Consider the following 22,281-nt stretch of genomic DNA (forward strand, 5'->3'; position numbering starts at 1 on the left):
AAACCCTACGGTTCCCTTCATCCAGTTTTAGAGCCGAGAGATGATTCAAGGGTGAATTCTACTTCCCCACCCCCCAAAGGCTGGAATGCTTCTGCCCACCCCTCACCTCCCACCAAGCTGGTGGTCTCCATCCAAAGCAAAGGGGGGTGGTCTCATCTCTTTCCCTTAGGCTGACAGCTGATTTTCAATTTATTTTTTTATTTTTGAGAGGGAGAGTGAGACAGAGCATGAGCGGGGAGGGCCAGAGAGAGAGAGAGAGACAGAATCGGAAGCAGGCTCCAGGCTCCGAGCTGTCAGCACAGGGCCCGACGCCGGGCTCGAACTCACAAGCCGTGAGATCGTGACCTGAGTCGAAGCTGGATGTGCAACCCACTGAGCCACCCAGGCCCCCCGAGAATCTGATTTTCAAAATAAATAAAGGAGCCCGGGGCATCCGAATGGTATCTTTAAAGGGCCACAAGTCAGAGAGCTGTTGAAGTAAGATTTTGTATGCAAAGAAAATACCCTTCAAGACCGAAGGGTAAATAAAGACGTTTTCAGACAGAAAAGCAGAGAGCCTTTGGTGTAAGAAGAACAACACGAAAGAAAATACTAAGAGGTGTTCTTCGGGCAAAAGGATGGTCTCGGAAAGAAGAGAGATGCAGGAAGGCATAAAGAACAGCCAAACAGTAGATATATCAGTGCATCTTAGCGGATGCTGATAGTGGGTGGCAGCAATAACATCATGTTGGGTTAAACGCACGATAGGGTGGAAATGTGCGGTGGCGTCCGTCTGTAATTTGGGGGGTGGGTAGAGTTGAAACGTTCTGAGATTTTTGCATTCTTCATAAAGGCATCATTTGATGTTAGACGTTGATGAGTTCAGGAAGCGTGTTGTAATCTCTGGAGTAACTACTAAAAGAATGATAAAAGCCTGTATAACTTCTCAGCTCATAGAGAAAAAAATGGAATAATAAAAAGTAATTCATTCAAAAGCCGATTGTCAAGAGAGTGAAAGGAATACAGATCGAATGGGAGAGCGTAAGGCACTTATTATTTTTAATAAACATGCCAGTAATTACTAGTATATTTGAGCCTAAATATGTTGATAGTTATATTACATATGAATGGTCACCATTCTGCTGGTCACCAACATGGAATAACAGGGATCAGATATGTCCTACCGCCTGCATCAGTGAAAGAATGAATAAAATATACGAAGCAGTGGCTTTCAAGACCCAGGGCACCAGGCGACAAAAAGTGGTGATTCCTGAGAGACGAGAAGTATGTGGGGCACGCCCTGTCATTGCCCCAGCGTCCTGCCTTGACAGCTTCCGGGATGGAGCTGGGTGGGCTCCTGAGGTTAAGAGGACGGAGCTAAGAGCCTGAGGAGGACAGGGCACATGACAGGACAGAGGGTCTGACAGGAGGGAGCTGCACAGGGACAGAACCCTGGAGATCTACGTGGGTAGCCCCCATCCCCAGCCCGGAGGATCCAGCCTAGTAGTGATCAGTGCATGCCTGTGAAGCAGTGACTTGAGCTGGGGAAAGGACCACCCAAAGGTTAGAGACAATAGTCCTCAGGGCTCACACAAGACTGTGAATAGAGCCTCCTCCAACCACCCATACTGGAAAACTCCACTGATGCATGGGACATTAGGTAGACTGCACCGAAGGGTTTGCCCTCAGTAGTGGGAAATAATTACTCCTAGACCAAGCACTTCTCTGGTCAACCTGACACATCTCCACAGGAAGATTCCAAAGGATCACACTATTTCCGAGGACATTAACAGCACCTCAGAACAAAACTCAAGAATATTCACAGGAAGACAAAATTAGCCAACGCCCAATAAGGTAAAGTTTACAACATCTTTCACCAGAGCAAAAGTTACCGGGCATGCAGAAAGCCCGAAAAATGTAGCCCATAATGATGGGAGCAGTGAATCCATTGAAACCAGCCCAGATCTGACACCAATTTTAGGATTAGCAGACAGGGACATTAAAGCAATTATTACAGCTGTTATTTCATATGTTCAAAAAGTCAAGTAGAGTCATGGAAGATGTCGATGGCCCAAGTCAAACTTCCATGGATGAAACAGCAATCTGCGAGATGAACAGAGTCAGCAGACTTCCAGACACTGTGGAAGAAAATATTAGGAGACCTGAAGATGCAACAAATAAAAACTAAAATGGGACACAGAAAAGAGAATTAAAAAATGAAAAGAGAATCAGTGAGCTATGGGTAGGTACTTGGAGTCCTGGAAGGAGAGGAGAACGAGGGTGGGGGGACATAAAGAATGTTTGAAGAAATAATAACTAAAGGTGCTTCAAATTTGATGAAAAGTATAAACTCACATCCTCAAGAACTCAGTGAATTCCAAACACAAGAAACCTGAGTAAAACCACCTTAAACACATCATAATCAAATTGCTCTAAAGTAGTGATTGAGAGAACATCTTAAAAGCAGCCAGAGAAAAGAAGACTTGTTATGTACTGAGGAACAAAGCTAAAGGTGACAGCAGATTTCTCATCAAAAACCATCAAAGCAAGGAGACAGCGAGGCAACATCTTCAAAATGCTGAAAGAAAAAAAAAAAAAACCTACCCTCTTGTATCTAGTAAAATATCTTTCAACAATGAGGGTGAAATAAAGAACTTTTCAGAAATACAGAAGCTGAGAAAGTTGGTGAGCCGCACACCAGCACTGCAGGAAATGTTACTGGACGCGCCAAGCAGAGGGAACATGGCGCCCTACAGGAATGCATTTCCAACAAAGGAACAAAGAACACCTGGGACCACGGCCACATCAGCAAATGTGTAAGGTTTAAACAGTGGTTGAAGTCTTTTGTGAAGAAACATAATAACAGCATATTGCTGGCTTTGTACATTTGTAGAAGACAAAATGTATGACGAGAGTAGCAGTAAGGTCATGAGTAGAGAAATGGAAGTTTACTAGTGTAAGTTTCTTCTACGAAACGTGAAATGGCGTATCCTTAAGTGTAGACTGTGATGAGATAAAGATGTATACTACAATCTAGAAAACGCCCACAGAAGCAGTAAAGAGGACTAATAAGCCAAGAGAGATAAGATGGAATCATGAAAAACAAGTAATCCAAAAGAAACCAGAAAAGGGGGATAAAGAGCACAGAGATGGATGAAACAGATAGAAAACAAATAGCACGATAAGCTTAAACCTGATCAAAACTACAACGGAATGTAAATGATCGAAACACCCAAGTGAAAATCATAGATTGACAGACTGGATAAAAACGTAAGAGTCAACTGTCTTCTGTCCATAGGAAATTCACTTTACATATACAGATAGATGAATAGATTAAAAGTGAAAGGAGGGAGCGTAGCATGCCATGCTAATACTAATGCAAAGAAAGCTGGAGTCACCAAATAACCATTAAACAAAGTGGATTTAAGAGTGAAGAATATTACCAAGAATGAGGAAGCTCATTTTGTAATGAGAAATGTTTCATCGAGAAGACAAAACAGTCCCAAACCTGTACACAGCTAATAACTGATCTGAAACACGCGGGAACAGACTTGGCGAGGAGACAGAGACCCAATCACACGCAGAGATTTCATCCCTCTTTTCAACCATCTATGAGAGCGATTAGACAGAAAATCAGCATGGACGTGGAAAACTTGAACAACACTATCAGCTACCTTGACCCAATGGACCTTTACAGGACACTCTACCCAAAATTGGCAGGAATACACAGATTTTGGCATGTGTATGCATGCAGAATATTTACCAAGACTGATGATACTGGGAGCCATACAATCAGTCTTGACACATTTAAAAGGATCCAAATCCTAGCAAATACGCCCTTTGACAACAATGGGATTAAATTAGAAATCGGCAACAGAAAAGTCTCCAGAAAATCCCCATATAATTGGAAACGAAATAACACACTTGTAAAGTAATCCATGGATCAAAGAAGAAATCAAAACAGAAATTAGAACGTTTTAGGAACTGGATGCAAATGAAAACACAACAATATTTGATTTGTGGGACTCTATGAAAGCACTACTTAGGGGGAAATTGGTAGCAGTAAACATATACATTAGAAAAGAAGAAAGGTCTCCGGTCAACAATCTCGGCTTCTACCTTAAACGAGAAAGATATGTGCGTTTTAAACACAGGTTTGGGGCGCCTGGGTGGCGCAGTCGGTTGAGCGTCCGACTTCAGCCAGGTCACGATCTCGCGGTCCGGGAGTTCGAGCCCCGCGTCGGGCTCTGGGCTGATGGCTCAGAGCCTGGAGCCTGTTTCCGATTCTGTGTCTCCCTCTCTCTCTGCCCCTCCCCCGTTCATGCTCTGTCTCTCTCTGTCCCAAAAATACATAAACGTTGAAAAAAAAAATTAAACACAGGTTTACATATATTGGTGAAAAAGTTATTTATAGTAGCTCTAAACTGGCAACAAAAACTGGGCAGAAAGAGAAAGTGGACGGAGGTGCTAGAGTGAGCAGACATGGACTTTATATGTTTCATTAAGTTTTTTATTTTAATTCCGGTTGGTTAACCTACAGTGTTACATTAATTCCAGGTGTATACTATAGTGATTCAACAATTCCATACATTAGTGCTCGTCAGGATAAGTGTGCTCTTTAATCCCCATCACCTATGTCACCCATCCCCCCACCCACCTCCCCTCTAACCGTCTATTTGTTCTCTACAGTTAAGAGTCTGATTCTTGGTTTGTCTTTCTCTCTTTCTCTTTCTTTCCTTGGCTCATTTGTTTCGTTTCTTACATTCCATTTGTGAGTGAGATCGTATGGTATTTGTCTTTCTCCGATGGACCTATTTCACTTAGCATGATGCTCTCTAGCTCCATCCATGCTGCTGCAAATGGCAAGATTTCATTCTTTTTTATGGCTGAATAATATTCCATATATATCTTTTTCCATTCATCAATCAATGGACACTTAGGTTGCTTCCAAATCTTGGCTATTATAAATAATGCTGCTATAAACATTGGGATTGCATGTATCCCTTTGATTTAGTGTTTTTGTATTTTTTTTTTTTGAATAAATACCCAGTAGTGTGATTACTGGGTCATACAGCAGTTCTATTTTTAACTTTCTGAGGAACCTCCATACTGTTTTCCACAGTGGCTGCACCAGTTTGCATTCCCACCAACAGAAAAAGAAGGTTCCCCTTTCTCCACATCCTTGTTAACACCTGTTGTTTCTTGTGCTGTTGACTTTAGTCATTCTGACGGGTGTGAGCTGATATCTCGATTTGCATTTCCCTGATAACAAGTCATGTTGAACATCTTTCCATGTGTCTGTCGGCCATCTGTATGTCTTCTTTGGAGAAATGTCTGTGTCTTCTGCCCATTTTTAATGGGATTATTTGTTTTTTGGATGTTGAGTTGTATCAATTCTTTGTATATTTTGGATACTAACCCTTCACTGAATATGTCATTTCCAGTATCTCCTCCCATTCCATAGGTTTTTCAGTTTTGTTCATTGTTTCCTTCACTGTGCAGAAGCCTTTGATTCTGATGAAGTCCCAGTAGTTTACTTTTGCTTTTATTTTCCTTGCCTCAGGAGACATATCTAGAAAAATGTTGCTATGGCTGATGTCAGAGGAATCACTGTTCATGGCTTCTTCTAGTATTGTTATGGTTTCAGGTCTCACAGGTTTTTAGTGCATTTTGAATTTATTTTTGTGTATGGCATAAGAAAGTGGTCTAGTTTCATTTCTTTTGCATGTGGTTTTCCAGTTTTCCCAATGCCAGTTGCTGAAGAAAGTCTTTTTCCCATTGGATATTATTTCCTGCTTTGTTGAGGATTAATCAACGATATAATTGTGGGCTTATTTCTGGGTTTTCTATTCTATTCTGTTCTATTGATCTATATGTCTATTTTCCTGCCAGTGCTATACTATTTTGATGACTACAGCTTTGTAGTATAACTTGAAATCTGGAATTGTGATGCCTCCAGCTATGTTTTTCTTTTTCAAGGTTGCCTTGGCTATTTGAGGTCTTTTGTGGTTCCATATACATTTTAGGGTTGTTTGTTCCAGTACTGTGAAAAATGCTGTTGGTATTTTGGTAGAGATTGCATTTAATCTGTACATTGCTTTGGGTAGTATAGACATTTTAACAGTATTTGTTCTTCCAATCCATGAGCATGGGATGCCTTTCTGTTTCTTTGTGTCATCTTCAATTTCTTTCCTCAATGTTTTATAGTTTTCAGAGTACAGGTCTTTTACCTCTTTGGTTAAGTTTATTCCTAGGGGCTCTATTAGTGCTTTATTATTTTTGGTGCAATTGTAAATGGGATTGTTTTCCTAATTTCTCTTCATCAGACATGGACTTTAAAGTAACCATCATCAACGTGCTTAAGGCAACAGGAAAAAGATCAAGAAAATGCATAAAAAGGTGGAGAATTTCAAAAGAGAACTGGAATCCATTAAAAATAATCCAACAGGAATTCTAGAGCCGAAAAAGACAGTATCTGAAATAAAAGGACTCACTAGAAAGATTTAACAAAAGATTAGACAAAGCGGAAGACAGATTTATTGGGTGATGATGGCATCTACTTCCAGCCTCTCACTTTCAACCTTTCTGTGCCCTTCAGCCATTCCTCTGTGTGGAGTGTCCACCTGGTCAACAGCACACAGTGGGTCTTGATTTTTACCAAGCCTGACATTTTTGTCTTTTAATTGGAGTGTTTATTCCATTACATTTAATAAAATGAACTTATGGTTAGCTTTAAGTCTGCCATCCTACCATGTTTTCTATATGTTCAATTCTGTTTCTTTTTCCTTAACCGACCTTTCCTACTTTATTTGAGAATAATCAAGTATTAGTACATTTGACCTGTTAGATCTTTAGGTAGGCATTTTTGTATCACTTTAGTGGTTTTATAGGCTAGAGATTTCAATATGCATTTCTGATTTGCTACAGTCTCCCTTAAATTCACACTTTTATCACTTCCCAGACAGTGCAAGAATGTTAGAAAAGCTTTGCTACAATTTTCCCCTTCTGCCCTGTATGCTGACGTTTTCACATATTTTTACTTCTCTTTTATAACGGTTAACATATATTCATAAAAATAATGTAAATATATATTTAACCACTTACTCCTCATATTCCTCATTCTTTCCCATAATTCTGTGCCTCCCTCTGGGACTATTTCCATTTGTTCTAAAAAAACTTGCTTAGTATTTCTTGTATACTAAGCTAGTAAGCTGGTGACAAAATCACTTCGCTTTTGTTTGTCTGAAAATTTTGTTCATTTCACCTTCATTTTTTTCTTTCTTTTTTTTTTTTAAAGAACTTTTTATTTATTTTTAATCATTTATTTTTTTCTTGTAGTCATTTCCAGGGATCTTAATGACTTCAGTGTCTTTAAGGCTCGTAACATGGCATTACTTTTGCCAGCGTTTTTTAAATTTCTGCAGAAACACATTCAGGTAAAAAGATTCATTGGCCGGCTTAAGAACTTTATATATTGAAACAACTATAGATTTATTGGAGGTTGCGAAGATAGCACACAGAAGTCTCATATGCTCTTCCTTCAATGTTTCCAGTAGTTGCATCTTGGATAATTATGGTGCCTATCGCAAGCAGAGAACGGACATTGGTATGATGTGTATGCGCAGTTGTATACCATCTTGTTACACGTGTAGATTCACACAATCGTTTCTGAAGTTGAGGCACAGAACCATTCCATCACCACAAAGATCTGTTGGTGTCCACATTTTGCCACCTTGAGTGAAATATAGAAAACTTCCTCCCTTGCGGTCCCTTTGCCTCCCCTGTTTCTAATAGAATTATCTTAAGGATTTCCTCTAGACACATTGAAATCTATACCTGGCAGTGTTACACCTTTTGGTTTGGCCATCAAACATCATTTAGAAAACTCAAGAGAGAAGAAAACTCTATTGCATTTACTCACTATTTGCTCCTGATGCTGTTCCTTTTTCCTTTCTGATCTTCCAAGATTCCTTTTTTTTATCATTTCCCTTCTGTTTCAAGAACTTCCTTTGGCCAGTCTTTTAAGATCTGCTGGTATAAAATTCTCTTAGCTTTCCTTCACCTTAGAGTATTTTACTTCCCATTCCTTCTGGAAGGAATTTTGCCTGATACAGAATTCAGAGCTAACAGTTCTTTGCTTTTAGCGCTTGAAAAAACGGGTCACTTCCTTCCAGCCTCCCTGGTTTCTGAAGAGAAATCCACTGTCACTCAAGCTGGCTTCCTCCCATAGGTTACATGTCATTTCTCACTGCTTCAAGCTTTTTCCTTGGTCTTTAGTTTTCTGAAGTTTGATCAGGATGTGTTGTGGTGTGGGTTTCTTTGGGTTTATCAGGGTGGGTGTTGGCTCAACTTCTTGAATGGGTAGGTTTATGTCTTTTGCCAAATTTGGGATGCCTTCAGCCATATTTCTTTGAATGGTTTTCTGGCTCTGTACTCTTTGCTCTTTCCTTCGGGGACTCCAATGACATGAATGTTAGACCTTTTGTTATCATCCCACAGGTCCCCGAGGGTCTTTCATTCTTTGGCGTTCTATTTTTTCTCTGTTCAGATTTGTTGCTTTTGGTTTTTCTACCTCCACGTTCACTGATTCTTTCCTCTGTCCTATCCATTTTTCTGTTGACTCCATACAATGAGATTTTAATTTGGGTTAATGTATCTTTTAGTCCCCAAATTGCCATTTGGATCTTCTTTCTATTTTCTGTTTCTTTGCTGAAACTTTCTATACTTTTATTTGTTTCAAGTGTGTTTGTAATTGCTCATTATGATGAGCTGCTTTAAAATCCCTTCTGGATAATTCCAACACTAGTATCATCATCTCCTTCTTAGCGTCTATTAATTGTTTTCTCACTCACTTGATGTGCTCCTGGTTCTAGGATAATTCTGGCTTTTCTATTAGATCCTGAATATCTTGGAAATTATGTCTGAAACTCTGGATATTGTCTCACACATCCCATTGGTGTATTCTCATTTTTTTTCTCTTCCAGTTTTTCGGGCTTCATTTTGGTCAGTTCCTACGGACTTGTCTTGAAGTCCACTAATCCTTTTTTTTTACACTGTGTCAGATAATGAAATTTTAAATTCTTGATTGCCATCTCATTCTTTCCTAGAGACTCCATTTATCTGTTGAAATTCGCCATCTTTTAATACGTGTTGGCTATCTTCTGCTCTAATCTGATTTTTAAATATTTATAATAGTTATCTTAAAGCTTTTGACTGCTAAATTCAGCATCAGGGTCATCTATTGGTCTGTTTCCTGTGACAGTTTTTTTCCCCCTGATTTGGGGGTCACATTTTCCTGCTTCTTTGCATGTCTTGTAAATAGTGACTGTATGCTGAGCATTTTCTTAAAAAAAAAAAGGCTGAAATAAATATTAATTTTCCCCCAGAGACAGTGTGCCCTTTTCCCTTTTACACAGGTAGAATTAGGAGTTTGGTCAGGTCTGGGTTACTGGTCTAGTTAGTTTGAGTTCACCTCTGGTTCTGAATATTTTGAGGGTATGGTCTGTTCTGTTTGCATAAGAGATTTCTTCCTCCAGCAGGACATTGGTATGTAAACACCACAAGATTATTTTTTATCTCTGTGATTCACTCTGGATTTTCTCTGACTTTCTCTTTTGCTCTTAATACCACCTATTGAATTTTTAATTTTAATATTTTTCATTTTTAGAACTTCCATTAGACTCTTTTAAAAGTATAAATCCCAGGTCCTCAGTGAATTTCCCTCTTTCCTTGCACATATGAATCAGAGTTATTTTAAAATTCTTTCATTGCTAGCCTCAAATGTCTGAATCATCTGTGATTCAAAACTTCACAAAAATCATTTATGATTCAAAACCTATTGTTATTATTATTATAGTTTTGGTCTCTTTTGTCATTTTGTGTCTTCACCAAAATGAAACTTTGGTTTTCAGTCATTTGATCCTTTATTTTAAAAATAAACTTTTAAAAAATGTTTATTTTTGAGAGTGAGAGAGAGAGAGAGAGTGCGAGTGAGGGAGGGGCAGAGAGAGAGGGAGACACAGAATCGGAAGCAGGCTCCAGGCTCTGAGCTGTCAGCACAGAGCCTGATGTGGGGCTCAGACTCTAGAACCACGAGATCATGACCTGAGCTGAAGTCATATGCTTAACTGACTGAACCACCCAGGCATCTCGATCCTTTTTTTTTTTTTTTTTTTAATGCGTTACAATTTTTGTTTGGATGCCAGATGTTGTAGATATAAAGGTGAAGAGACTCTACATTATGTTATTTTCCTCCAAAGAGGATTTTTCTTCTGGCATGCAGTCTACCAGATCTCCTTGACCTTGCTGAGCGTTGGTCTTGAGTTCTATTAGGGTTGGCTTATTCTAATTTCCCCTCACTCCTAGGATAATCTGTACTCTTTGATGTGATCCTTAGTCCCAGAGCATTTCCCTAGCTTCTAAGATGTGGCCCTTTTGCAGTCTCATCTGAAAGCCCAGGGGCTCTCCCAAAGACCCTCAGTCCTGCGGGGCATGAACTCCAACATCTGCCTCTATCGTTCTTTACTGGCTGGTGTGTCCCCCCTTAGCTCCTTAGTGTACCAATTTGTTTGCATGGAGTCTTAGGGTCTCACCCTGAGCAATCCCAACTTGAGACGGTGACTTGAGAGGCATTCGTGCAGAGAATTGCACCATCTCACAATTCTACCCCTCAAGTCCCAGCTGATTTGGCAGCTCTGAATCCGCTCTGTCTCCCCAGTCCCCTAGGTCTTCTGCTTTCTGGCTGGATTTGGTGTCCTTGCATTGGGAAGTGGAAAATGCCCCTACGGAAAAAGTGGGGATGTTTGTGCAATTCCTACCACGCACTTCTCTCCTCTCGCAGGGCGTATCCTTTCAAGTTCTGTCCGCCTTGGCTGTTCTCCAGTGCCCTCCCAAGGTTTTTTCATCTATTTTTCAGTTGTTGTCAGCAAGGGGCTTAGCTCTCCAAGGCATTTCCTATGGCCGGAGCTGGAATCCTCCTTTTAAAATTTCATTTTTTAAATTCAATGCTTTATGCTCATTGATGATAAAATTCCACCCAAGTTGTCTGATGGGAGCTTCCTCAGGCCAATTCTTATAAAATTTTGACATGTCTCCATGAGTTTTGAATGCTTCCTTACTTTCTGGCACCAATAATTTTCACTTTTCTTGCCCCAGGCCTGTTACCAGCTTCTAGGTCAATTCAGCGGAGAGAGCTAACAAGTAAATATTTAAGAATTAGCTCATATTGATAGTTCTAATTTCATTCCAACATCTTGGGGTTCTTCCAGTCCTCCCCACCTCATTTGTGCACCCTCCTTCTTGTACAAAGAACCTTGGTTTTTAATAACATCCATGTTTACTTTTTTGCTCAACCCTACGCAGAAAATAGTTTAAGAATTGCAGTGCCCAAATCCACAGGCAACAATGGACTTCTCACTAAAAGTTCAGACTTTCTTTTCTTTTTCAAAGCTCATAATTTTTCTTTTTAATTTAATTTTTTATTTTTTAAAATTTACATCCCAATTAGTTAGCATATAGTGCAACAATGATTTCAGGAGTAGATTCCTTAGTGCCCCTTACCCATTTAGCCCATCCCCCTCCCACAACCCGTCCCGAAACCCTCAGTTTGTTCTCCATATTTATGAGTCTCTTCTGTTTTGTCCCCCTCCCTGTTTTTATATTATTTTTATTTCCCTTCCCTTATGTTCATCTGTTTTGTCTCTTAAAGTCCTCATATGAGTGAAGTCATACAATTTTTGTCTTTCTTTGACTGACTAATTTCACTTAGCATAATACCCTCCAGTTCCATCCGTGTAGTTGCAAATGGCAAGATGTCATTCTTTTTGATGGCCGAGTGATACTCCGTTGTATATATAAACCACATCTTCTTTATCCATTCATCCATAGATGGACATTTGGGCTCCTTCCATACTTTGGCTATTGTCGATAGAGCTGCTATAAACATGGGGGTGCATATGTCCCTTCGAATCAGCACACCTGTATCCCTTGGATAAATGCCTAGTAGTGCAATTGCTGGGTTGTAGGGTAGTTCTATTTTTAGTTTTTTGAGGAACCTCCATACTGTTTTCCAGAGTGGCTACACCAGCTGGCATTCCCACCAGCGGTGCAAAAGAGATCCTCTTTCTCTGCATCCTCACCAACGTCTGTTGTTGCCTGAGTTGTTCATGTGAGCCATTCTGACAGGTGTGAGGTGGTGTCTCATTGTGGTTTTGACTTGTATTTCTCTGATGATGAGTGATGTTGGGCATTTTTTCATGTGTCGGTTGGCCATCTGGATGTCTTCTTTGGAGAAGTGTCTATTCATGTCTTCTGCCCATTTCTTCACTGGATTATTTGTTTTTTGGGTGTTGAGTTTGATAAGTTCTTTATAGATTTTGGATACTAACCCTTTATCTTATATGTTATTTGCAAATCTCTTCTCCCATTTGTCAGTTGCCTTTTAGTTTTGCTGATTGTTCCCTTTGCAGTGCAGAAGCTTTTTATTTTGATGAGGTCCCAGTAGTTCATTTTTGCTTTTGTTTCCCTTGCCTCTGTAGACGTGTTGAGTAAGAAGTTGCTGCAGCCAAGATCAAAGAGGTTTTTGCCTGCTTTCTCCTTGAGGATTTTGATGGCTTCCTGTCTTGTTTTTAGGTCGTTCATCCATTTTGAGTTTATTTTTGTGTCTGGTGTAAGAAAGTGGTCCAGGTTTATTCTTCTGCATGTCGCTGTCCAGTTTTCCCAGCACCACTTGCTGAGGAGACTGTCTTTACTCCATTGGATATTCCTGCTTTGTCAAAGTTTAGTTGGCCATACTTCTGTGGGTCCATTTCTGGGTTCTCTATTCTGTTCCATTGATCTGAGTGTCTGTTCTTGTGCCAGTACCATACTGTCTTGATGATTACAGCTTTGTAGTATAGCTTGAAGTCTGGGATTGTGATGCCTCCTGCTTTGGTTTTCTTTTTCAAGATTGCTTTGGCTATTCGGGGTCTTTTCTGGTTCCATACAAATTTTAGGATTATTTGTTCTAGCTCTGTGAAGAATGCTCATGTAATTTTGATAGGGATTGCATTGAATATGTAGAGTGCTTTGGGTAGTATCGACATTTTAACAATACTTGTTCTTCCTATCCAGGAGATGGAATATTTTTCCATTTTTTTTGTGTCTTCTTCAATTTCTTTTATAAGCTTCCTATAGTTTTCAGCATATAGATTTTTCACCTCTTTGGTGAGATTTATTCCTAGGTATTTTATGGTTTTTGGTGCAACTGTAAATGGGATTGATTCCATGATTTCTCTTTCTGCTGCTTCATTGTTGGTATATAGGAATGCAACCAATTTCTGTGCATTGATTTTATATCTTGCAACTTTGCTGAATTCATGAATCAATTCTAGCAGGTTTTTGGTGGAATATTTTGGGTTTTCCATATAGAGTATCATTTCATCTGTGAAGAGTGAAAGTTTGACCTGCTCCTGGCCGATTTGGATGCCTTTTATTTCTTTGTGTTGTCTGATTGCAGAGGCTAAGACTTCCAATACTATGTTGAATAATAGTGGTGAGAGTGGACATCCCTGTCTTGTTCCTGACCTTAGGGGGAAAGCTGTCAGTTTTTCCCCATTGAGGATGATATTAGCATTGGGTCGTTCATATATGGCTTTTATGATCTCGAGGTATGCTCCTTCTATCCCTACTTTCTTGAGGGTTTTTATTAAGAAAGGATGCTGTATTTTGTCAAATGCTTTCTCTGCATCTGTGGAGAGGATCATATGGTTCTTGTCCTTTCTTTTTTTTTTTTTTTAAATTTTTTTTTTTCAACGTTTATTTATTTTTGGGACAGAGAGAGACAGAGCATGAATGGGGGAGGGGCAGAGAGAGAGGGAGACACAGAATCGGAAACAGGCTCCAGGCTCTGAGCCATCAGCCCAGAGCCCGACGCGGGGCTCGAACTCACGGACCGCGAGATCGTGACCTGGCTGAAGTCGGACGCTTAACCGACTGCGCCACCCAGGCGTCCCACTTGTCCTTTCTTTTATTGATGTGATGAATCACATTAATTGTTTTGTGGATATTGAACCAGCCCTGCATCCCAGGTATAAATCCCACTTGGTTGTGGTGAATAATTTTTTAAATGTATCGTTGGAGCCGGTTGGCTAATATCTTGTTGAGTATTTTTGCATCCATGTTCATCAGGGAAATTGGTCTATAGTTCTTCTTTTTTTTTTTTTTAATTTTTTTTTTCAACGTTTATTTATTTTTGGGACAGAGAGAGACAGAGCATGAACGGGGGAGGGGCAGAGAGAGAGAGAGGGAGACACAGAATCGGAAACAGGCTCCAGGCTCAGAGCCCGACGCGGGGCTCGAACTCACGGACCGCGAGATCGTGACCCGGCTGAAGTCGGACGCTTAACCGACTGCGCCACCCAGGCGCCCCTATAGTTCTTCTTTTTAGTGGGGTCTCTGTCTGGTTTTGGAATCAAGGTAATGCTGGCTTCATAGAAAGAGTTTGGAAGTTTTCCTTCCATTTCTATTTTTTGGAACAGCTTCAAGAGAATAGGTGTTAACTCTTCCTTAAATGTTTGGTAGAATTCCCCTGGAAAGCCATCTGGCCATGGACTCCTGTGTTTTGGGAGATTTTTGATTACTAATTCAATTTTCTTACTGGTCATGGGTCTGTTCAAATTTTCTATTTCTTCCTGTTTCAGTTTTGGTACTGTATATGTTTCTAGGAATTTTTCCATTTCTTCCCAATTGCCATATATTGGCATATAATTACTCATAACATTCTCTTATTATTGTTTTTATTTCTGCTGTGTTGGTTGTGATCTCTCCTCTTTCATTCTTGATTTTATTTATTTGGGTCCTTTCCTTTTTCTTTTTGATCAAACTGGTTAGTGGTTTATCAATTTTGTTAATTCTTTCAAAGAACCAGCTTCTGGTTTCATTGATCTGTTCTGTTTTTTTTGGTTTCAATAGCATTGATTTCTGCTCCAGTCTTTATTATTTCCTGTCTTCTGCTGGTTTTGGCTTTTATTTGCTGTTTTTTTTCCATCTCCTTAAGGCGTAAGGCTAGGTTGTGTATCTGAGATCTTTCTTCCTTCTTTAGGAAGGCCTGGATTGCTATATACTTTCCTCTTATGACCGCCTTTGTTGCGTCCCAGAGGTTTTGGGCTGTAGTGTTATTTTCACTGACTGCCATATACTTTTTAATTTCCTTTTTAACTTCTTGGTTAGCCCATTCATTCTTTAGTAGGATGTTCTTTAGTCTCCAAGTATTTGTTACCTTTCCAAATTTTTTCTTGTGGTTGATTTCGAGTTTCATAGTATTGTGGTCTGAAAATATGCACAGTATGATCTCGATCTTTTTGTACTTACTTAGCGCTGATTTGTGTCCCAGTACATGGTCTATTCTGGAGAATGTTCCATGTGCACTGGAGAAGAATGTATATTCTGCTGCTTTAGGATGAAATGTTCTGAATATATCTGTTAAGTCCGTCTGGTCCAGTGTGTCATTCAAAGCCATTGTTTCCTTGTTGATTTTTTGATTAGATGATCTGTCCATTGCTGTGAGTGGGGTGTTGAAGTCTCCTACTATTATGGTATTACTATCGATGGGTTTCTTTATGTTTGTGATTAAATGATTTATATATTTGGGTGCTCGCACATGTGGCGCATAAATGTTTACAACTGCTAGGTCTTCTTGGTGGATAGACCCCTTGATTATGATATAATGCCCTTCTGCATCTCTTGGTACAGTCTTTATTTTAAAGTCTAGATTGTCTGATATAAGTATGGCTACTCTGGCTTTCTTTTGTTGACCATTAGCATGATAGATGGTTCTCCATCCCCTTATTTTCTTTTTTTTTTTTTAATTTTTTTCAACGTTTTTTATTTATTTTTGGGACAGAGAGAGACAGAGCATGAACGGGGGAGGGGCAGAGAGAGAGGGAGACACAGAATCGGAAACAGGCTCCAGGCTCTGAGCCATCAGCCCAGAGCCCGACGCGGGGCTCGAACTCACGGACTGCGAGATCGTGACCTGGCTGAAGTCGGACGCCTAACCGACCGCGCCACCCAGGCGCCCCCCTTATTTTCAATCTGTAGGTGTCTTTAAGTCTAAAGTGGGTCTCTTGTAAACAGCATATAGATGGGTCTTGTTTTCTTATCCATTCTGTTATCCTATGTCTTTTGGTTGGAGCATTGAGTCCATTGACATTTAGAGTGAGTACTGAAAGATATGAATTTATTGCCATTATGATGCTTGTAGAGTTGGAGTTTCTGGTGGTGTTCTATGGTCCTTTCTAATCTTTGTTGCTTTTGGCATATATATATATATATATATACATATATATACATACATATATATATACATACATATATATATACATACATATATATATATGTGTATATATATATATATTTTTTTCATCTTTTCTCCCCTCTAAGAGTCCCCTTTAAAATTTCTTGCAGGGCTGGTTTAGTAGTCACAAACTCCTTTAATTTTTGTTTGTCTGGGAAACTTTTTATCTCTCCTATTTTGAATGAAAGCCTTGTTGGATAAAGAATTCTTGGCTGCATATTTTTCTGATTCAGCACATTGAATATATCCTGCCACTCCTTTCTGGCCTGCCAAGTTTCTGTGGATAGGTCTGCTGTGAACCTGATCTGTCTTTCCGTGTAGGTTAAGGACGTTTTTCCCTTGCTGCTTTATGATTCTCTCCTTGCCTGAGTATTTTGTGAACTTGACTATGATATGCCTTGTTGATGGTCGGTGTTTGCTGAATCTAATGGGGGTCCTCTGTGCTTCCTGGATTTTGATGTCTGTGTCTTTCCCCAGGTTAGGAAAGTTTTTTGCTATGATTTACTCACATAACCTTTCTACCCCTATTTCTCTCTCTTCCTCTTCTGGGACTCCTATGATTGTGATGTTGTTCCTTTTTAATGAGTCACTGATTTCTCTAGTTCTTAAATCATGCTCTTTTGCCTTAATCTCCCTCTTTTTTTCTGCTTCGTTATTCTCTATAAGTTTGTCCTCTATATCGCTGATTCTCTGTTCTGCCTCGTCCATCCTTGCCATCGCTGCATCCTTCTATGATTGCAGCTCAGTTACACATTTTTAATTTCACTCTGGCTATTTTTTACTTCTTTTATCTCTGAAAAAAGGGATTCTTATCTATTTTTGACTCCAGCTAGTATTCTTATTATCGTGATTCTAAATTCTGATTCAGACATCTTGCTTGTATCTGTGTTGGTTAAATCCCTGGCTGTCGTTTCTTCATGCTCTTTCTTTTGGGGTGAATTCCTTCGTTTTGTCATTCTGAAGTGAGAAAAGGAATTAATGAGGTAGAAAAATTGAAATAAAAAAATTAAAATTAAAAAAATATTAAAATTGAAAAATTAAACACACACACACACACACACACACACACACACACACAAATCGAATAAATGATGCCAGATCCTAGGTGTTTTGGTCTGGGTGTTGAAAATGGTTTGACAGATTAGAGAAAAAAAAAGGGGGGGGAGGGAAAAAAAAAGGAAATCGTTTGAGATTTTGAAACAATGAATACACCGAAGTAGACTAAAATGAGATGATGGGCGTAAAATAGAATTTGAAAAAATATACACAAAAGTGAAGAATATAGTAGAAAAAATTAAAGAAAAATATTTTTAATAAAAATTAAAAATAAATATGAATTTTTCTTTTTCTGTATTCAAGAAAAGGAAAAGAAATGAAAAAGAGAAAAAAGATTAAAAGAAGAAAAAAGAAATCGTTTGAAAATTTGAAAAAGTGAGTACACTGTAGTAGACTAAAAAGATGGAAGTAAAATAGAATTTGAAAAAATTTACATAGAAGCAAAAAATATCGGAAAACATTTAAAATGTTTTTAATAGAAATTGAAAGTAAAAATGAAGTTTTTCTCTTTCTGCATTCAAGAAAAAGAAATGAAAAAGAGAAAAAAGAAAAAGAAAGGAAATTGTTTGAATATTTGAAACGGTGAATACACTGAAGTAGACTAAAATAAAATGATGGAAGTAAATTACAATTTGAAAAAATTTACACAAAAGTAAAAAATATAGCCATAAAAATTAAAAAATATTTTTAATAAAAATTGAAAATAAAAATGAATTTTTTCTCTTTATTCGAGAAAAAGCAAACAAGTGTAAAAGAGAAAAAGAAAAGAAAATGGAATAGATGAATCTTCTAACAGATTGAAGTAGGACTGAAATTACTTCGTTTTCCCCCAGAAGTGAGACTACGAAGTGCTTGACAGTCCATAAACCAAGCCGGTGGTGAGACTCATGTTCTTCAAGAGCAAAGCTGTCTGAGTTGGGCGGGGCTCGGTGTAACAGCTCCGCTCTCCACTAGATGGCGCTGCTAGTCTACTGGGGTGGGTTGTTGCGGCGCTCGTGGGTGCGTATGCGCCTGCGCGGCAGCGGTGAAAATGGCGCCACCCAGCTACCCGCTCTGTTCTCCCAGATCAGCAATCGAGCACCCGTCCTCTGTCTTCAGCTTTCGTCCACTCCCCGCCTTTTCACTCTCCGTGACCAGGCCCCAGGCAGTACCTCTCTCCCGAGTTTTGTCTCAGATGCGGCTGTTTTCCCCGGCCCCTTATTTCCGGCTTTGACCCGTTCTGCCCCTCTGCGGGAGGGTCTCAACAATCGATGGCCCCTCAAGCGGCAGCCAAATGCCGGCCGCGCCCAGGAACGCCTGCTGGACCCTGCTGCTGCCGGTGCCCTGAGACTGCGGCCAGGTGTCACCTGCCCCAGAAAACGTTTGCGAGAGAGTGTAGCAGCAGCGTTTCAGGGATGGTGGAAAATCACAACACACGTCTGGCACCAGCCTTCACCCTTAACGACCTTGCTCCAGCACCAGCGAATGTGGCCGTTTTCCGGGGTCCGCCGGGACCAGGCGGCTTCAGCAGTCTCCACCAGATGTCCTTCGAGCAGTGGAACCGCTTTTTCCGTGTGGCCCGAGAACCTCCCGGACGCCACTCTGTTCCTGGGGATTCGCCCTTCCCACCCGAGCACCGCCAGGTAGGGAGCTGCGGAGGTGCAGCCTTTGCGCTCCCCTCGTTTACGGTCTTAATGGAATTTAAACCCTCTCCTTCCTCCTTTCTCCCTTTTTATTTATTTATTTATTTATTTATTTTTTCAACGTTTATTTATTTTTTGGGACAGAGAGAGACAGAGCATGAACGGGGGAGGGGCAGAGAGAGAGGGAGACACAGAATCGGAAACAGGCTCCAGGCTCCGAGCCATCAGCCCAGAGCCCGACGCGGGGCTCAAACTCACGGACCGCGAGATCGTGACCTGGCTGAAGTCGGACGCTTAACCGACTGCGCCACCCAGGCGCCCCCTTTCTCCCTTTTTAGTTTAGTCCCTGTGGCCATTTCCAATTTTCCACTTTCTTTCCGGCTGCTTTTGGGGAGGGTGCTTTTCCTATATTCTCCCCCCCCTCCCCAGTCTCCCTCCTCTCTCTGCTCACAAACGCGGTTCCCGACCCTCCGGGGCTTCTCCCTCCCAAATTCACCTCTCCGCATCGCGTACCTGCTGAATTCTGTGGTTCGGGTTGTGCAGATGTTGTGTTAATCCTCCAATCAGCTTTCTAGGTGTGTAGGATGGTTTAGCGTGGGTCTGGCTGGATTTCATGGACGCGAGACCCACAAAAAGCTTCCGTGCTGATCCGCCTTGTTGGCTCCTCATCATCTATTGCCTTTCATTCCTTCTGCATTTCTGCCTCAGGCGCCTTCTGGCCATTCTCGGCCACTTTTTGTCCTCCCTCTGCCTCTAAGCCCAAGGAAAATCGCAGGGCATAGGGCTGACAGAGCTCCCTCAGGAGATGCAGCAGGATGGCTGCTAGAGCGGGGGAGGGGGGGGCCTCAAAGCTCAGAATTTCTTTTCGTTCTCCTTATCCTGACACAAACAGATCCATGTGTTTAAAAAGCACTTGAAGTCATTCTTTTTTTCTTCGTCGTGGCTACGGTATGAAACTGATATACAGTTACGTTCATTTGTTTCTGTTTGTATTCAATTTGAGGGTTCCCCGCCCCCCCGCCAAATCTTGTTGATTTAATTTTATGAATGTGTAATATAGTAACATGGTCCAAAAGTCAAAATCATTTAAAAAGGTCTATTTGGAGAAGTCTCATTTTCCTTCACTTCCCGTTAGTATGAGTGGATCTTAGCATTTAAAAATACATCGAGGGGTGCCTGGACAGCTCAGTCTGTTAAGCAGTTAAGTGTCTGACTTCTGCTCAGGCCGTGATCTCTCAGTTTCTGGGTTCGAGCCCGGTGTCGGGCTCTGTGCTGATGGCTCAGAGCCTGGAGCCTGCTTCAGATTCTGTGTCTCCCTTTCTCTCTGCCCCTCCCTTGCTGGTGCTGTCTCTCTCCCTCTCTCAAAAATAAATAAACATTAAAAATTTTATATATATATATATAATATATATCATATTATATTATAATATACTATAATATATTATATATTATTATATAACATAATATAACATATTATATATAATATAATATATATTATGTTATATTATTATCTATATATCTATATATATCTATATATCTATATATATCTATATATCTATATATATCTATATATCTATATCTATATCTATATCTATATATCTATATATATATTATGTTATATATAATATATATCTATATATCTATATATATATTATGTTATATTATTTATTGAAGGTTTCTACTCTTAGAGCTCCCCAATTTCATTGTTTTTTGTTTTGTTTTGTTTTTTCTTTCTATCTCTTCTTGAAGACCTTCGTAATGTTCTCCATTTCTTTTGTGGAATAAATCTATGCCTTCTTGTCCTTGCTGAGATCAATTTTGGTAAATTTTACTTTCTCAGAAAACTATCCATTTCATCTAGGTTTTCACATTTATTTTTATAAAGTCGTGTAATGTGGTCCACAGACGATCCTTGAACAACATGGGGGTAAGAGTGCCAACCATTGGAAATCCACGTATCCCTTAACTACCAGTAGTCAACTGTTGACCAGAAGCCTCCTGAGAATGTGAACAGTTGATTAACACACATTTTGTATGTTATATATATTCTATACTGTATTCTTACAATAAAGTAAGCTAGAGAAAAGGAAACATTAATAAGAAAATCATAAGAAAAATACACTTACAAGACTGGACGGTATTTATATAAAAAAAATCATGTATAAGTGGACCCAGACAGTTCAAACCTATATTGTTAAAGGGTCAACTGTATTATGATTTTTTAAAAGTTTATTTTTATTTTGAGAGAGAGAGAGAGAGAGAGAGAGGGAGAGGGAGAGAATATAAGTGGGTGAGGGGCAGAGAGAAAGACAAAAATCCCAAGCAAACTCCTCACTGCCAGTCCAGAGCCCAATGTGGGGCTCGAACTCATGAACTGTAGGATCACGACCTGACCTCTGAGATCACGAGTCCAATGCTCAACCAACTGAGCCACCCAGGCGCCCTGTATTTTTTAAACCCCACTTTTGTAATGTGGATTACCTTATCATTTCTTATTTTGTATCTATGTGCTTTATCCCTTTTTTTTTTCTTGATAATGAAAGGCTTCCCCACTTTGTTAATTTTTTCAGAGGATCAGGATTTTGACTTACTAATTAGTTCTATGGCTTTTCTCTTTTCTACCTCATTAATTTCTTTTTTTCTTTCTTCTTTTTCAAAGCTGAGGTGGAATTTACATAACACGCAATTAACCAACGTTAAAGCGAACACTTTGGTGGTATTTAGCATATTCACGATGTTGTGCAACCATTGGCTCTCTCTGGTTACAACATTTTTCATTGTACCGTAAAAACACCGCGTACTCATTAAGTAATTATTTTCCACTCTCCCCTCCCCCAGTCCCTTGGCAATCTACTCCCTGTACGGGTTTGCCTGTATCAGATCATGTAAAAGAAGTCCTACAGTGTGTGACCTTCGGTGTCGGCCTCGTTCCGCACTGCATCGTGTTTTTGAGACTCATCCAGGTTGTGGCACGCTTGAGTACTTTGTTCCTTTTTATGGCTGAATGCTATTCCATTGTGTGGGTGGACCGTGCTTTGTTTATCCAGGCATCGGTGCATGGACATTTGGGTTGTGTCCATTTTTCGGCTATTACGAATGATGCTGCTATGAGCATTCGTGTTCAAGTTTCTATGTGGACATGTGTTTTCATTTCTCTTGGGCAGATACCTAGCGCTGGAATTTCTCTGTCACATGGTTACTCTGCATTTATCTTTTTGAGGAACCACCAGACTTTTCTCAGAGCGGCTGCTCCATTTATAGTCCCACTACCTCATTAATTTCTGCTACTCC

The 22,281-nt window shown here is 39.9% G+C and overlaps 1 non-coding gene across 1 annotated transcript; it reads right to left on the reverse strand.

The window, feature by feature from the left end:
• Nucleotides 1–7,309: 7,309 nt before the first annotated feature.
• LOC124512710 (small nucleolar RNA SNORA33) lies at nucleotides 7,310–7,439 on the reverse strand. The gene has a single exon (XR_006962225.1). It is a non-coding gene; the product is annotated as a small nucleolar RNA SNORA33 (small nucleolar RNA).
• Between the last annotated feature and the right edge of the window lie 14,842 nt (nucleotides 7,440–22,281).

The sequence above is a fragment of the Lynx rufus genome, unplaced genomic scaffold (genome assembly GCF_022079265.1).
Source record: "Lynx rufus isolate CCGP_SWC_20201006 ecotype Redwood Valley unplaced genomic scaffold, mLynRuf1.p SCAF_17, whole genome shotgun sequence".
In the NCBI taxonomy this organism is placed as follows: domain Eukaryota; kingdom Metazoa; phylum Chordata; class Mammalia; order Carnivora; family Felidae; genus Lynx; species Lynx rufus.